Source organism: Macrotis lagotis, chromosome 7 (assembly GCF_037893015.1).
Source record: "Macrotis lagotis isolate mMagLag1 chromosome 7, bilby.v1.9.chrom.fasta, whole genome shotgun sequence".
NCBI classification, from domain to species: Eukaryota; Metazoa; Chordata; class Mammalia; order Peramelemorphia; family Peramelidae; genus Macrotis; species Macrotis lagotis.
This window is the reverse complement of record NC_133664.1, coordinates 103,925,749-103,944,488: the sequence shown is the minus strand read 5'-3', so window position 1 is coordinate 103,944,488 and position 18,740 is coordinate 103,925,749. Positions and strand designations below refer to the sequence as shown.

Below are 18,740 nucleotides of genomic sequence, written 5' to 3'. Positions count from 1 at the left end.
CCTTCCTTCTTTTCAGACTCCTTTCGTATTTTTCTACTCCTAATAGATTTTAACTATTGAAAGGGTAAGAATACATGTATTTTTTTGTATTTATATCCCTGATGCCTACCACAATGGTGGCTGGCACAGTAGAAGATGCCTAACAAATGTTTATTGACTAGTGACATCTTATGGAAAATATTAAATTCTATTTTCTCACTATGATTTGCCAGATTTATTACTATTCATAATACTACCACAATGAAATGAACATATTCTTTAAATGAACAATTTCTTCTTGAAACAAAATGAATTTAAAAGCAAGAATTTCTCAGAATAGCAAATGACATATTGAGCCTAGTTTAAAACAGGAAAATTGGGTCTATATACTCACATGCCAAGAAAGAAAGACTTAAATTTTTTTTATATAAAACTGCAGAACTCTATTTTTGTACAACTTGTTTTTCTTTAATTTTATAGGTTCAACCTATGGCTGTCAGGGCTTTCCTTCTTCTCTGTACTTTACTCTCTCTCTGTCTCTGTCTCCTTCTTTGCTATTGTATCCCCATCTTCCCCTTTTCCTCCCAGTCATACTTCTCACTGGCAAAAAGTAAAAACAAAGCACTTATAAAAATATGCATAGTCAAAGAAACAAGTTCCTACATTTGGCATGTCTGCTAATGTTTTGTTCTGTATCTTGAGAATATCCTCTTTGTCAAGAGGTGGGTAGCATAAGAAGGAAAGTCTTAGCAATGAAATTAAGTAGGAAGTGCTTTGGCAGAACCTTCTTTCTGGGGACGTGCAGAGCACAAATAGATTGGAACAGTTAATTTAAAGGAGTGTCATCTCTTGGGGAGATTAGAGCAGAAGTCAGCCAACTCAATTGTCTTGAAATTATAAAGATATAACCAAAGGCCAAATAGACACAATGCCATTGATTTTTGAGAGAAATGTAAACTTATTTATTCAATAAGCATTAATTAAATGTAAGACACTGCAAGAGTCACAGGAGTTTCTAAAACAAAATGGAAAACAGTTTCTATCCTCAAGGACGTAACAATTTGCTGGAGTGATGCATTTATATAACTGAATGTAAGCTCCTTAAGGAAGGGGATGTTGTTGTATCACCAGCACCCAAACCAGTGCCTTTCCCATAGTTGGTGTTTGACAAATAAAGGCTTTTGGGGTTTGATTGGATAAGTAGATATGTGATCTAATAGAGGCTTCACATAGTAATTAACAATTGAATTGAGTCTTGAAAGAAACACAAAGTTCTAAGAGTATGTGGTAAGAAGGGAACACATTTCCAATCATGAGCAATGACATCCTGATTTTGAGGAACAAGAAATAGAACTATTTGCTCAGAATGGGGAGTATACTGAGGGGAGTGATGTGAAATAACTGTAAAAGAAGAGGAAGATATAGTTTGTGATGAATTTTAAATGCACAATTGAGAAATTAATATTTTATCTTAGAAAAGATTATTGAACATTCTTGAGTAGCAGATTGACCCAATCAGCCTAAATTTCAATAAGTAAATAAATGGCATGAATAAGGGAACAAACAATTGAAGGTGTGTATGTGTGTGTGTGTGCTGTGAAAAGAAAAGACTTGGTCCACAAAACCAACTGAGTCAGCATGAGGTAAATCTATTATTGAAAAAGTAAAAATAAATTTTAAACATATCAAAGTTTCTCTTTAAAAATACAAGAAAATTTTAAAAAAGAATGTGGTGTGTTGGGAATAGCACCAGTTTGAGCATCGGAAGAGATGGATTTGAATTACTGGCTCTATTATTTTTTTGCTGTCTGTTTAACCTCTGTGGACCTCAATTAGGCCGTTTATAAATGAAGGAGTTGGCCTAGACAATTATTTCCTTTTCTGATCCTGTGAAATTGTGAACTTAGGCAGTTGTATTGTGAAATGGACAGAGCATTAAAAACTGGAGTCATGAAAACCAAAATTGAAATCTGACCTCATACACTTAGTAGCTGTGTGACCTTGAGCAGTTAACCTCTGTCTGTATCAATTTCCTCATCTGTAAAATGAAAATAATTATAGCACTTACTTCCCAGAGTTGTTTTGTTGATAAAATATTTCTAGTGTGCTTAAATCTTAAAGCGCAATTTACATGCTAGCTAGATTTGTTAGTATATTAATATTAATTAATCATCACTGCTATTCACCATGAAAATACTTATTGTGAAGAGCATTAATTATTAGATGATAAATTATTAGCAATATTAATGAGCATTTATTATGATGTATTATAAATTGCATTTTAAATATTGTTGCTATTGCTGCTGCTGTTGCCAGCTGAGAACTTAACTTTAATTTGATATCAATGTCCTTCATGCAGGAAGGTCAGTCATACACATAGGGTCAAGGAAAAAAGAATAGAAATTTAAGTTTATGGTCCTTTGAAAAGAGACTCTAGTCTACAATAATTTTACTTCTCCTTTTTCATTCACCATAAGAAAGCAATAGAAGACCTCAAAAACTCTGATTAGGTGACCACAGATATTCATGATACCATAATTTGTTCCTATTGGAAATCTTTTTTTTTTTTAGGTTTTTGCAAGGCAAATGGGGTTAAGTGGCTTGCCCAAGGCCACACAGCTAGGTAATTATTAAGTGTCTGAGACTGGAGTTGAACCCAGGTACTCCTGACTGCAAGGCCGGTGCTTTATCCACTATGCCACCTAGCCGCCTCCTATTGGAAATCTTAAAAGAAAAGCATGAAGAAATAATTAAGTAGGTAAGAGAGAAATATTGGGATTAGTAAACGAAAGAGTAAAAATTATCTGTAATTTCAAATTTTTAATTCTCAGAAATTTCTTTCCCCCCAAAAATAATCCATACCTGGGTTCCTGCCTATCTGCATTACAGATTATTGAATTTGCAGACTTTTCATATATTTCTGAGTATGTGCTATTCAAAGTGTTTTCAAAAATTTCATTGCTCTTCATCACAACCTTGTGAAATCATCTTGTCTGGCTGATAACTATTTCCATTTGACAGATGAAGAAACTAAAGCCCTAGGATGGCCATGAGACTTGCCCAAAGTTTTATAAATTGAATGTGAATCTACTTGAACATCAAAACCTGATGACAATTCTGGAAATCAAACAAGGAGTATGACTTTTGGAACGTGACTTCACATTTCTGGGACTGTTGCTCATACAGACTAGACTCATCGAAAAAAAATTATATATATTGCCATTCTACTATTCCCTTGAAATGTCAAACACATAGCTGAAAAGACTGAATTTAAAGACTGGATCTCTGTAGCCTGCAGAGGCCTCAGACAAAGGAATTGGGGGAATACAGATTGGAGGAAGTTCCTGATAAGATTATAAAATGACCATAGGTTACAAAGAATGGAGAGTCACCACTACTCAAAAATGTTTGAGGTAGCAGGTAATCTTAGAATGCAATGTCCTTGACAAATAGAACTATGGAGACAAATTACTTCAGTAAGAAATGATTCCATATTTCAATATTCAGGAACTTCACAACTACAAAATACAAATCTCTTTCAAAAAGAGGCAGGACTTCACAATTGAATCCCCAACATTCTTACATGAAACTCATAATCCAAATTTATTATGGGAGTAATAGATCACTTGTCTTCTTTGTTCCCACATTTTTGCCTGAATTTTGGGAAATGTGGATTTTCTCAGTTCTTCCAGCCCGCAGAAAGACTGAAAAATCCTTTTTTCTTAATATAATTAAAATATAAATTTGATGGAAGCAAATTAAGATAAATAGTATAAAGAAATAAAAAAATAATTTACAGAAGCTTGAGAAGGATAGGTTTCCACTATTTTGAAGAGATTATTTCTTTTAATTCTCTTTGATAATCTCTAAAGGACCTCAGTTCTAGTTCCATTTTTATCAGTCCTTAGGGACTTTGCATTCCTATCTACAAGTTGACATACTTCATAACACTTATCTTACATAATTTCTCATTTGTTAGTGTTCCATCCCACTCACACCCACTATCTGATTTTCTTTTGTCCTTTAGATGATTTGAATTTCTATTCTTGGGACAAAGAAATATTCCATAACTCAAAGCAATCTCCAATGTTAGAATTGACAATAGTTTCAGAGGGAAACTTATTATCATATGGCACAATAGAAAGAGTCCTGCATTTGAAGTTGGAGAGCCTGGGTTCAGATCCCAACTCTGGAACTTACTGTGACAATGGAAAAGTTACTCCATCTCTTTCAGCTCCATTTTCTTCAACTATAAAATGGAGGATTGAATATGGTAGTCCTTAAAGGTCCCTTCCATTTCTAATTCTTTAGTCTGGTGAACTGTGTATGTGAAAGTTGGGAGGCGGGAAATGGAATAGATCTCTCTCTACAAGATGAAAATCTAGACTCTTGAAATCATATCTTTCTCTTCTTTTTAATAGATTACAATAAGTTATTGCTCGGAAACATGAGCTATGTTTTATCTCATTTTGTTGATCAGAATGTTTTCTGATCCTAAGTACATTTTCGCATCTTGTGAACATTGAGGATATGCCCTTTTCCAAACAGGGCTGTTGTCAGCACTTGATATAAAATAAAGTTTTAGAAGTCAAGCCTTGGAAAGTCAAGAAAGGAGTTATAGATAAAGCTTAGGGCTAGGTCCCATAGCCTGGATCAAGAAGGGATATAGATTCCATTAGTCAAAGAAAGAACAAATCAATAATCAAATGAACAGATGGGTGTCGAGATAAACACAGGAGCTGATAGTCAAAGAGGGGGAAGAAGGCCAAAACCCCAAATGCAGGGATAAGGGCAAAGATAAAGGTCAAAATGGGCAATGAATCAAAACCACAGGAACAGAGTATTGTGTTAGACCTTCTTTCCCCTCTCCTGACATTGACTCTTGTAGTCTTGGCTCCAGTATACCCAACAATTTGAACATTCCATGATATCAGCACTTGCTGTAGCTAAATTTAACACTCTGTGGACAGCTCACTGAAGAAGTGAGTCAGTGGCCACTCCAAGTTTATTCATCCTTGCAATAACCTATATACTGTTGAATATCATCTTCAAGTATGGCAGATATGTTATCATCCTTTCTCCCCTTCCCAAATTCCTATTGACTTTATATCAGTCTGCATCATCCAGAATGAAGCCTTTGTGATACAATTGTATAGTCAAATTAATTTATAAAGGTGTAACTTTGAATCAATCAGGACCTGCTGCTTCTATACTAGATTCTAGGTTCAGATAGAGGAAGGGGGGAAAGGGGTGACTTTAACACATGACTTCTAGAAATAGGGAAGTTAAGAGTAACGTTTATTTTCCATGGTATAAGGAGGCAGGTCATCATCCTTGGGATTTCACGGGCCCGAGGACTAGAGGTTTAAAAAGCCCAGTCTTTGAAGAATTGGTAACTTTGAGATCTGGCAGAATTTCAACTGCCCTGCAGTACATATTTCTGACCCAGCATTGCTACCCAAGTAAATATGCAGTCAGAAGGGAACAGCATCTGTTTTCAGTAATTATATCCTTTCATTCTTTTGTTATAATGAATTTAGTCATTTTTATTTCATTTTATGGTCAATGACTGTGTCATTGTGTTCTAATCCTGAGCCTGAATCACTGAAGGGGCCTGAAGTATGCTTAGCACAGAATACTTTGCTATGTTCTAAAGCTATAAAGATGAAAAATGAAACAGTTCCTTCCCATGAAAATCATATTCCCTACAGGAAGTTAATGTAAACATATAAATATATGCAAATACATTCAAAATAAATGGAAGCTTACCTAGTTATGTCGTTTCAGAAAGCAACCAACATTGTGAATTGACTTCATAAACTGAGTCAGTATATACATAAGGGAAAAATAAGGGAAACTTCTTTTGACATCTGATTATATGCCATTTCTATAGTTCCATTACAATAGGAAAACAAAACTCCAGAGAATTTCTTAGTACTATCCCTTTCCCTAGTACTGAATCATTTCACTGCACTCTATTTTAGTACTGCTCTCTATATTTGTGGGTACAGCTTATTTTAGATCTTCTAGTTAAATTTTCTCCATGACAGTTCCCTCCAGATCAGTTTCTAAATGTTATTTTGTGTGTGGGATAGGCTATCTTACAACCTTTATATCTCTGCTCAGGGGGGTTTTATGTCTACAATCACTCTTTTCCCACTTCTACCCTAATCTGCTACCTTATATGTATGTCTTTCCTGATTCCTCCACTTACTAGTTCTGTTTCAATTTTGAAATTATGTTGCATGTTCTTCATATTTATTTATATATTTATATGTTGTATTTCCCCAGTAGAATATTAGCTACATAAAAGCAGGGACTATTTTGTTTTAGTGTGTATATCAAGATAACTTTATTACAGCACTTTGTATATGGGAAGTTCTTAATAATGTTCATTAGATTGAACTAACAGAAATTGTAGGCATTCAAAACTTCTTATATAAACATTAAACTAAAATCAGAAAGATAAAATAACATTTTTGATTTTTCAATTAAATCAAGCTTATTTTAATTGAGAGGCAACAATCCATCATACCACCTTGCATAATGCTATGGGTGTTAGGAATCCCATGATCAAAGGCTAGACTTTAATTATAATCATGAATTTTTTGCATTTTTACAATAGCAATAATCTACTCATCATTCAGTTATTAGCTATGATTATATACTTTGTAATTGAAGAAGACCATGACATCAAATTAATGATGACATAACTTGCACATTATCTTTACTATAGTGAAGGAATGTTGTGCAAAGAAATCCTTCTCAATGCCTTTTCCAGATCCCATAGCAAGATTTGATAAGAAAATGGACTTCCAATGAAAGTCTGGAGGCTGTGGAAGGCCTTGGGCTTATGGATATAGTTCCCTTCCTTATCAATAGGGCATCAAGGTGCTCCAGCAATGCATGGGTGTCTATATTGACTTTTATTATGCAAATGTTTCTGAAATAATTGAACATCAATATTTTATCTTCTAGTTTCTTCAAAATCATGAGTATTAATTTTTTTAAAGAAAGATTTTGAGTTTTACAATTTCCTTCTTATTCTTGCTTCCTTTCCCCCACCCCTCCACAGAAGGCAGTCTGTTAGTCTTCACATGGTTTCCATGCTATACATTGATCTCACCTGAATGTGATGAGAGAGAAATCATATCCCTAAGGAAGAAAAATAAATTATAAGAGATAGCAAAATTATATAATAAGATAATGGATTTTCCCTTAAATTGAAGATAATAGTCTTTGGTTTTTGTTCAAACTCTACAATTCTTTCTCTGGATACAGATGGTATTCTCCATCACAGATAGCCCCAAATTGTCTGTGATTGTTGTACTGATGGAATGAGCAAGTCTATCAGGATTGTTCATCACTCCAACATTACTATTAGGTTGTACGATGTTTTTCTGGTTCTGCTCATCTCTCTCAGCATCAGTTCAAGCAAATCCTTCCAGGCTTCCCTGAATTCCCATCCCTCCTGGTTTCTAGTAGAACAATAGTGTTCAATGACATACATATACCAGTTTGTTAAGCCATTCCCCTACTGAAGGACATTCACTTAATTCCTAATACGTTGCCACCACTATGAATATTTTTGTACGAGTGATGTTTTTGCCCTTTTTCATAATCTCTTCAGGATACAGACCCAATAGTGGTGTTACTGGATCAAAGGGCATGCACATTTTTGTTGCCCTTTGGGCATAATTCCAAATTACTCTCCAGAAAGTTTGGATGAGTTCATAGCTCCACCAATGATCTATTAGTGTCCCAGATTTCCCATATCCCTTCCAACATTGATCATTGTCCTTTTGGGTCATATTGGCCAGTCTATGGTACCTCATAGATGCTTTAATTTGCATTTCTGTAATAAGCATTGATTTAGAGCAATTTTTCATATGACTATGGATTGCTTTCATTTTCTCAAATGTAAATTGCCTTTGCATATCCTTTGACCATTTATCAATTAGGGGGTGGCTTGTTTTTTTGAAAATTTGATGAAGTTCTCTGTATATTTTAGAAATGAGTCCTTTATCAGAAATCCTGGTTGCAAAAACTGTTTCCCAATTTACTACATTTCTTTCCATCTTGGTTAGAGTGGTTTTGTCTGTACAAAAGCATTTTTAATTTAATGTAATCAAAATTATGTAGTTTGTTTTTAATGATGTTCTTCATCTCTTTCTTGGTCATAAACTGCTTCCCTTTCCATAGGTCTGACAGGTAAACTCCTCCTTGATCTTCTAGTTTGCTTATAATATTGTTTTTAATGTTTAAATCCTCTATCCATTTTGATCTTATCTTGGTATAGGGTCTGAGGTGTTGGTCTAATCTAAGTTTCTTCCATACTAATGTCTAATTTTCCTAACAGTTTTTATTGAAGAGAGAGTTTTTATCCCAATAGCTAGACTCTTTGGGTTTATCAAAGCAGCTTACTATACTAATTTCCTGCTATTGTACCCAGTCTATTCCACTTATCCACCACTCTATTTCTTAGTCAACAACAGACAGTTTTGATGACTCTACAGGTATGAAAATATCACCATTTTGTTTAAGGTTTCCCCCTACTACTTGATATTCAAATATGTGGCCAGCTTTTGAAAATTACTGTGATAGATGCTGCAAGATAATGGAAAGGGGGCTCATATTTTGGGAGACTTCAAAATTATTTTTAATAGGTCAAAAAGATTGAACCAAAGCAGCAGGATAAAGAATGAAACAAACGGTCATGGAAAAATGGGCAAATGAAAAGATCAGTGAATGAGTTGATGGTTGAATGGATGGATGGATGGGTAACTAGAAAGAACACTGAAGTGAATAAATAGATGGATGGATGGAGTTTTACAGTGACTCCATTAAATATTTATTCTCAGTGTATTTTGAAGGTTGGTAAGGCTAAAATCTTTAACCTTTCCTTGAAAAGAACTTATATGCCAGTTATGCTTTTATTGTTTTCTTTTCATGTGTTGCATTATTTAATATTGAAAATCTCATTTTCATTATCTTAAGTAATCTTATTTTTGTCTTAGAAAAATTTATCTGAAATTATCTTATTTTGTTCCCAATTCCAAATATATTATTTAGAAGTTTGAAAGTTTGATTTTGTATCATTCTCAGAGGTATACATATACCTTGAACCACAGGTTATAATAGAATTTTAGAGTTTGAAGAGATCTTAGAGTATCTGGAATCATTTAAAACTTGGCTTTGTGACAACTATTCAAAAACAAGAGAGCACATTTAGAAGTCTTAGGGTTAAGGACATGTTTTAGGTCTGCTAGGAAATTAGCAGAATGTTGGTACCAGGTGTTTGTGAAGACAATGTGAAGATTATAGGATAAAAAGGATTGTGATAAATGTTACTCCTTATACCAATTGAACCTGTGATGAATCAGGGCCAAAGAGAAAATATTGTTGATCTAGAGTCAAGATGAGAAAGAGAATTCACTGCATGGAAGAGAGAGAGAATGAGAACCTCTGTTCTTTTAGATAGATAACTGTTTAAAGCATACTAGCTGGCTCTAAGTCTGCAAAGATAAGGTATACTCCTTAAAATATATGTACATATATATTTATATATTCACTATATGATATTAATAATAATTACATATAATTTCTAAAATATATATTCTATTATCTTAATTTTTTATTTCATTTTATTATCATGACAATCATCAAAGGTAGAGGAGAATGGCCTTTTTCCAAACTTTCTGATAGGGAAACAAAAATACAAAAAAGATTGAATGGATTACTCAAAGGGATACAACAAATAAATATAATCTGACACTAAATATAGGTCTCCTGAGTCCTATCTCTGGGCTCTTTCCCTTAGTGTTGTTACATATTTAGAGAAAGGACCAGTAAAGGATTGTAGGGAAATCAGAGGTAAGATGTTACACAAAAGGATTTAAATTCTAGGTTAATGTCCAGGTTTTATATATCTGAGGAAGAATGAAAAATAAGGGAAGTGAGGAAAGAATACAACCAAACAAAGTTTCTATCTTCCTTACATATTTACTAGATTTTTGATTGTGGGCAAGTCTCTTAACTTTGCTAGATTAGTTTCCTAAATTCTCAAATGTGTATTACAAATTACAACCCTCCAAGGGTTTTTGTGAGACAAAATTGATATAATATATGTAAAGTATTTTTAAAATATTGAAATGGTATAAAAATATTAGCTGTTACTATTATATAAACATGGTTACAAATATATAGGCATCAAATTCAACCTTTGAAATATAAAAGTTTACTAAGAAATCAAGGCAAAATATTTGTAGAAATGTTCCAAACATTTCATTGTCATAATTATAGTTCTATTAGTAGCTTTTGGCTTAGTTAAATTTAATTTGGTTTAGAATAAAATAGCCAGAATCACTTTTCAATTTCTATAGACTTCAAAATGACAGTTAACCGAATAAGATTTTTTTTGTCCTCTGGCCTAGACAATTTTTACACTCAGATTGGTCATCTATAAGACAAGAGGAGCTTTTAGTTTTAAACATATAACTTAAAGAATGATTGGATATAGGGAGAAAGTAGTAAAGAGTGAGAAGAAAAATAAAAAATTATTCCAAGTTTTGAGTCCTGAATCAGTGGGAGAATATTGTTACATGACAAACAACACAGGATGCTCAGTTGAATTTACTTATTTAAATTCAAGAATTATGAAGTGGGGCTGGTTTGGGGAGAAATGATATATTACATTTAAGATGATGCTAACAAATTCAAGTAAAAATATCCAGTTGACATTTGAAGATATATAACTCAAGCATATGGCTAGATCTGAGAAGTATATACATATAAATACATTATAAATTTTGACCAAGAGAATTCTCTGAGAGAGAATGTATAGGAAAATAAAAGAAGACAGCTGAGGAGAGAAATGGAGTCAACACATGGTTAAAACTGAAGGAAAAAAAGAGGTAATCAATTAATAAGATCAACAAAGAATAGTTAATGATATGAACAAAGAACAAGGACAGTGAATTGTCAAGAATAGTGATTAAAAGTGTGTATAAGGGAATAGAGAGAGAATGAGTGAAAAGGAAATTAATAAAATGAGCATTCATTTGACAATTTTGTCAGTGAAATGGAAGAAAACATTGCCAACCTGAGGAAGAAAACTAAGCAAAGAAAACTTTGAGAGAGAGAGAGAGAGAGAGAGAGAGAGAGAGAGAGAGAGAGAGAGAGAGAGAGAGAGAGAGAGAGAGAGAGAGAGAGAGAGAATAACTATGGAACTAAATGAGCAGTCTTTTCTGACAGGAGAAAATAAAAGTTAAAATAGTATTATTCAAATAACCATATCATCCAAATAGTTGAAGTCTTGCATTTAGAAGGGGGTACAAATGACAAAATTCCTCTCCTGTACCATGCATACATTTCTTTTCTAATTTACTAAAGATAAGATTACACTTTCTTGTTGGGAACTGTTGTATGTGGGAATACTGTAAATTATCTTCACCTGGTGTCTTTGAACATCAGAGCCTTGTTCTACTAAGTGGGAGTGGATTAGAGACTACAAATGTATTTAGGCACTGTAGTTTTGGTGAATAAAGGGAGCATTTGGAGATCTTGATGGAGTACTTGTCTCCCACCCCTCCAAAGCTCGCCTGGGAAAGATAAGGGAGTCCAGAAGTGGGACTCTACACTTTCTGAAATATTTGCTTAGTGTACCAGCATTAAAGATATGCTCATTTGAACTATTCAATCTTGATAATCTAAAAAGGAGATTTAAGGGGCTATGTTGAAAAAAATGTGCCTTGGTAAAAACTGAGGGCTGGTCATGGAGTGGTTCAAAGTTGATGGAGATATTAAAGAGAGAGAAAGAGAGATTGAAAATGAAATCTATCTAGTGTGTAGAACCGCCTTAACATGAAGAAAGAATTGCCTTCTAATTGTCAGTTTTGTTTATTTTCAGAAATAAAAGATAAAATGATGGTAGTGCTATTTAATCTCATCTTGTTTTCTAAGGATCATAGACTCTTGAGCTAGGAAATAATGTAGAGACTATCTGGTTTAATCAAATTGAAAGTCAGAGAGAGCAAGCGATTTTCTCATGATCATTCAGGGAGTGTCAGTCAGTTTTGAACCAACTTCTGCTGACTAATTCATTTTTCATCTGCCACCCTGCATTGGTATCAATGACAAACAAGGAAGGTTTGCTTCTTCTATCTTTCTGTGAACTGACTTCCTTTTGTTTTTCCAAGAAATAAGTATATTAAAGAAGCAGGAATGGAAACATAATGGAGAAAATCCTGTATTTGGTATTGAATAATCTGAGTTCAAATCCCTCCCCTAGTAATTCATTGTCTATGAAATAAAGAGCAAGTACTGATAAATTTTGACACAATGAACTTTTATCCATAGTTCCTTTATGTCTTATCCTAAAGCTTTTTGTTGTACTAATTGTTGTATTTTTCCCTTCTGTATGACATTTAGTCATAAGTTCTTTTTCTCCCTCCCATATTCAAAAAATATGACTTTTCTAGACATTTTTCTAAAGAGTTCCCCAGTACATGAAATAAGGGGTTGGACTCAATGATCTCTACTAACCTTAGTTCCAAAATTCTGAATTTTAGCATTATATAATTATAATTAATAGTTTTATCAAGTGAAAGCTTTAAAAGACACTCAACTTTGTAATGTGTTATACAAATTCAGTATAACTTCACAGTACAAAATTGATGATAAAGAGATTAATGTCACAGATAAAAATTACTATTTTTATTTTAAAATAACTGCCATTTATATAACAGTACTTTTATTTATGCTATTTCATCAAATTTTTTATACTAATTCTGTGAGGTAGGAAGTACCAATCTTATCTTCTTTATTTTTAAGACAAGGAAATTGGGATTTTGAGAGAATAACTGAATTGCCTATTATCACAAAGCTACTATTAGATATGGCATTTGTTGTAATTGTGGCTTTGTCCATCATTCTGGAAGATCATGACATCGGGAAAGTGATACCATGACAAACACATGAATTGGAATTGAGTTGGGGGGAGGCTGTGCTAAGTCACCAGCCTCACTTTCTCTTCCAGAATTTATAGAACAGAGATGAATCAGGAAGACAGGAGATGGCTCTGTATGTGAGGTAATCAGGGTTAAATGGCTTGCCTAGGGACATACAGCTAGTTAGTGTCAAATGTCTGAGGTAGTATTCAAATTCTGGTCCTGACTCCAAGTCTGTGCTCTATCCACTATAACCCCTAGCTGCCCCTATGGAATTTGGACTTAGGTATATCTGACCATCAAACAATTAATATTTGCTAGACATATTATGTATTATGTTTTTCTGAAGCCAAATTCAGTACTCTAATGCCATACTTCCTCTTGCCCTCAGCCTGGCAGTATGTCATCATCCAAAGACAATATTGTGCATGGATTTGACAGAATGGCCTTCCCCCGACCCTGGCCCCTGACAGAAACTTTAATCTTATCCTCATACAACTATTTATCATAATGATGATTGTATTTTCCTCTTTTATGTCATAATTAACCATAAGCTCTTTTCCTCTTCCACATTTTCAACAAATATGAATTTTCTGAATGCTAAACTGATCTCATTTTTTCTATAATTTTCACCAAAGTGTTTTCAACTCATGACAGAGGTCTTACAGATAGATGACTCACACATTATGAAATTGAAACGATTTTCTCCTAATAAAAAGTTAAATCAACTGTGAGTATAGCATCACTATTCTGAATGAAACTTTCTCTACTCATCCTCTCAAGTTGGTTCATCAGTACCTTTACCAAAATGTTACATCTGCTTTCTATTGATTATGAATGCCTTAAAGGAACAGAGTGCATTTATTTTGTATTTGTGCCAAGGTCTGATGCATTTTCTCCATATACTAGATTAATATTTTTTTTGTAGAAGATTAATGAATATTTCTTGAAGTCATGGAAACTGTGAACTTAGACTCATCTTTCTTGAAGTTTGATGGTGAAAGAGGGGAGGAGGAGACATCACTTTAGACCAGGGAAGAAGGGTTTTTTTTTTGAGATGGTTTACTCACCATACTTTTAGATTAGAAGGGAAAATTCAAAATTAAGGGAAGGATTGAGAATTCACAAGAGCATGACAGAAGAGATAGAAATTGGTGGTGCAGAGGGAACAATGAAGTCCACTGACCCAGGTCAGGTGATTTGAGTCCATAGTCATGAAATAGAATGAAACTAAATATTCAGAGGGACCAAACCTACAATCATAGAATCTTATATTTAGAAGAGACTTTAGAAATCATCTAATCAATCTCCTTGCACAATGAGGAAAATGTTATGTGACATCCCTTCAAAATGGTCATCAATTTGATTTGAATACTTCCTTAGATAGGGGATCATTACCTCATGAGTCAAGCTGATTCTATTTGTTCTAATGACATTCTATTGGAAACACTTGCATTACTTCTTCCAAATTGATAGAGAAAGTCTACAAAAAATCCTGGTGTGATAAAAACATACTGCTTTGAAAAATCTAATGCTTGATTTTCAAACATGATGATCTCTCCTATTTCTGCTTTTCCCTACAGACTGTCCTTCACAATTTAATGGAAAAAGATAATCAGATGTGTGTAAGTTCATTCATTCTTCTGGCCTATCTAGATACTGGAGGACTCAGGTCTTTCTCTTTGTCCTTTTTCTATCCATTTACCTACCGATTGTATTTGGAAATATCCTGATCATCATTCTGATTGCCTGATTGATACCCAATTGTCCATTTTCATGTACGTCTTCCTCACTGGACTCAACCTTGTCAATGTCTCCTATGCAAGCAGCATTGTCTCCAAATGTTGGCATACTTCATGGAAGAAGATAAACAATGCCATATGTAAGTTGTGCTCCCAGCTATTTTTCCTTCTGTGTCTGGGTGGAATTAAATTTGTTTTTTTGGAATCAATGACCTATGATTGCTATATAGTAGTTTGCAATCCCTTGCAATACTCAGTCATTATTCATGTGGGTTTCTATACCAGAGTAGTGGTTTCCTCCTGGATCAGTAATTCCTTGACCTTTCTCATACAGACTGCCATCACTTTCCAGCTTCCCAGGTACACAAATTTTGTCATTGATCACATATCATATGATGATATCTCAGCTGTGGTAAGATTGGCCTCCAATGAGGTTGCAATTATGTCTTCCAGTATTATCCTCCTCATGACCCCATTTTTGCTAGTTCTGTTTTCTTATATCATCAAGATCATCTCTGCTATTCTGAAGATTCAGTCCACAGAGGAAAGAAAGGAAGCCTTTCTGACTTGTACCTCTCATTTGACAGTGATGTCTTTGTGCTATGGGATGACTATTTTCACTTACATCAGCTCAACTCAACCCCTAATATCAAGCGAAGATGATCTCATTGTTCTATGCCCTTTTAATACCCATGTTGAACCCTGTGATGTACAATGTGAGGAATAAGGAAGTGAAGTGAGCCTGGAAGAAACTGCTTGGGCAATTCTATGAATTAAAGACAAAGCTGACTTGTTCATGAGTCGCACAAAGAGACAACTGTATAAATTTTCTTTCCAAGATTCCAATGAGGCCGGCACTACCCATATCACTCTCCTCCTTTTGAGAGTTGGAAGAGCTCTTCTTCATATTTTGATGAAAAAGTTAGGGTAGGAGATGAGAGACAGTGACTGCTAGACACATAGCTTCCTCAGTTTGCTTCATTTATTTTTGATGTTCTGTATAATCTAGAAAAGAAATCCTATTTTGTTATTTAATTTGCCACATTCATCCTAGCTTCAGGAGAACCATTTCCTTTTAAAAACAAAGTATTTTAATATTGGAAGAATCACTCAGAATAATTGCATAGGGTGTTCTAGCATAATGCAGTAAAACTGTCAATTTGTTTAATGCCAGAGAAGAAAAGTCTTGTATTAAAATTAAGAGAGAAGTGCTTATTCATCATCTTATACCTTATGGATATATTGACTTCATCTGTGTCAAATAAACAGCTAAGTTAATTTAGTGATGGAAAAGGAGGAAGAATAAGACTGTTTATTTTGAGTTTAGGCAACTGTGTGGACCTTTTTTCAAGTACTTTTTTTTTAAAGAGAAATACATTTTATAGGTGAGCAAATCATTAGAATGGCTGAAAAAACATATTCTTGCAGCTGTGTCAGTATGTATGGCTATGTATGAAGTTGTGTAAATAAGTTTTTAAGCCAGTCTAGTCCAAAGGAATCAGTTGTTCCACATGTCTCTGAAGCTTTGGTTATAAAACAGATTGAGGAAGAGGGAAGTCATTGTGATTAATTCAAAAGCAAAACAAAGCTATTATATATATATATATATATATATAATAGCTTTGTTTTGCTTTTGAATATATATATATATATATATATATGTGTGTGTGTGTGTATGTGTGTGTGTCTTTCAACAACCCAGTAAAATTGAAGGAAACACTGAGGCATAGTGGAAAAGGAACTGGATTTGGAATCAATCCTGGCTCTCCATTGTTTATTGTATATCTTTGGGCAAATCACTTAACTTTTCTGAGTCTTTCTTAGTAAAATAAAAGATTCAATTACTTGGACCCTTCTAGTTCCAAATTCTTTGAGCCTATGTATTTGGATTTAAGTGAACATTGATTGGCTCACTGAAGATGATAGATACCAATCATGTATAGCTGAAAACAGGGGCCAGAATTTCATGGTCCTTGAGAAATGGCTCCTAAACCATGGAAGACTATAACAGACTTCACCAATTTTGAATAAAAAGGATCTTTCCTGACAGTTGTGTGGAAGACCACAGTAACTGTTGCTAGAAATCTTATCTGAAAAATAAGGGCAAGAAGAGGTAGAGCTGTTGTTGAAGGATAGTTTGAATAATAGAAAGAAGGGAAGGATGTGTGAAAATCATCACTCATATCATATTCCTGAATTTATGATTTCTCTATTACCCTTCATTGCCTCTGTTCCTTACTACCTCTGTCTTCCTATAGCATTAGCATTTTCGAATTGTTTCCAGTCATTACCTTATCCATCCTCAGAATTAGCCCTATGAGTTGGATGGGTGTGGTTGATACTCATTTGGAATTAAATGCTTCATCTAAGGTCATATAGCTAGTTTATCATCAGGATTGAATCTCTCTGCCTAGTTCTTTCCCATAATATTTTCACAGAATACTGAATAAGTTTAAGTCCACTAACCTAAACTCACTCTAACTCTGTCAGTAATGTAGAATAAATTGCATTTAGTAAATTAGACGAGGTTTGTGGGAAGCTGTAGGAAACCTTTTAGTGCACCAGGAAAACTCATCCTGAGGAAGATTAGACTAAATTGTTCCTGCTGATCCTTGAAGAGTTACTCTAGTCACCCTGCAGCCAACTCTATTTTCTTGGAACCTAACCTGAGTAGACAGTAATCTCCAAGTACTAAAATGGTTATTTTACCATATGTTCACTTGGATAACTTTATTATTACTCCAATATTGAAAAGGATAGTCTTACATTGTCTTTCTTAAAAGATATTAATAAAAAATCCCAAACTAATAGCAAAAATATATGTTCCTCTCTAAATTGTTTTTCATTTTGTTTTTGTATCTTTACAATATAGGGTGGTGACTTGCTAGTAGTTGATATTTAATTATTGTATTGACAGACAAGTTCAAATTCTAATTGTGCTATTTTACTTACAAAGTTGTATGATCATTCTTTCAACCAACTTATCCCTTTTCTAAAATGAGAGTATTGAATTAGATTATTTCTCATATTCTTTTGAGTTCTAAATCCTATAATGCAAAAAGAAGGGAATGTTAGTTTGGGTTCAGATAATTCACAACTGATCTTTAAGATAGAGGTAGTTCTTTTTATGGTTACCATTTTCTTTAAGAGACAGAATCCAAACATAGGCACAAGTACCAAATAGTACTGTTTTATTCATGACATACAGGAAACTTTAAACATCTTCCTTAAAAACTCCTTTCCTGTTACATGGAAGGTAAAAAAAAAGCAAAAATCCATTTGTTTTTGGTCTAGAGGACTGTGAAAAGCATTATAAAGACAATCAAAAGTGTCATGTTATATATTAATTTTTATCAGACAATGCATTCTCTGATTCTGCACTTTCTCATAATGATCATTTCCAGGCTTATATGCCAAAATTTAGCTTCTTTATCTTTTCTTTTAAATAAGACGCTTTATGTCCAAAAAACTAGTCATGGGGGGGTGGCTAGGTGGAGCAGTGGATAGAATACCAGCCCTGGAGTCAGGAGTACCTGAGTTCAAATTCGACCTCAGATACTTAATAATTACCTAGCTGTGTGGCCTTGGGCAAGTCACTTAACTCCATTTACCTTGCAAAAAACCCTAAAAAAAATTAAAAAAAACTAGTCATGTAAGGATTAGGTAAAGATATGGAAATAAGTATACTGGCAATTTTTTAACACCTGTTCTCTAGAAAAGTAAATGTAATACAATACAGCTTAAAGTTTAATCTACATTATTAATATTTTCCATTACTTTAATGGACAATTGGCAAAAATAAATCAAGCCTTGATATGTAGCATTTGTAGAGCACTGGCCTTAGAGTCAAGAGGATGGGAGTTTGAATCCAGCTTCAGATATGTGACTCTTAGTAGCTGTGTGACCTTGGGTGAGTCACTTAACCCTGATTGCCTTGCTTCCAGAGCCATCTCTAGTCATCCTGTTTCAAATCTGGCCACTGGAGGAGAAAGTGAGGCTGGTGACTTGGTATAGCACTCCCTCACTCAAATCCAATTCAAGTGCTTGTCATGGCATCTCCTCCCCTGATATC

The 18,740-nt window shown here is 34.0% G+C and overlaps 1 pseudogene; it reads left to right on the top strand.

Annotated features, from left to right (window-relative positions):
- The first annotated feature begins 14,527 nt into the window (after window positions 1-14,527).
- On the top strand, window positions 14,528-15,529 carry LOC141493767 (olfactory receptor-like protein OLF3; annotated as a pseudogene).
- Window positions 15,530-18,740: the final 3,211 nt, after the last annotated feature.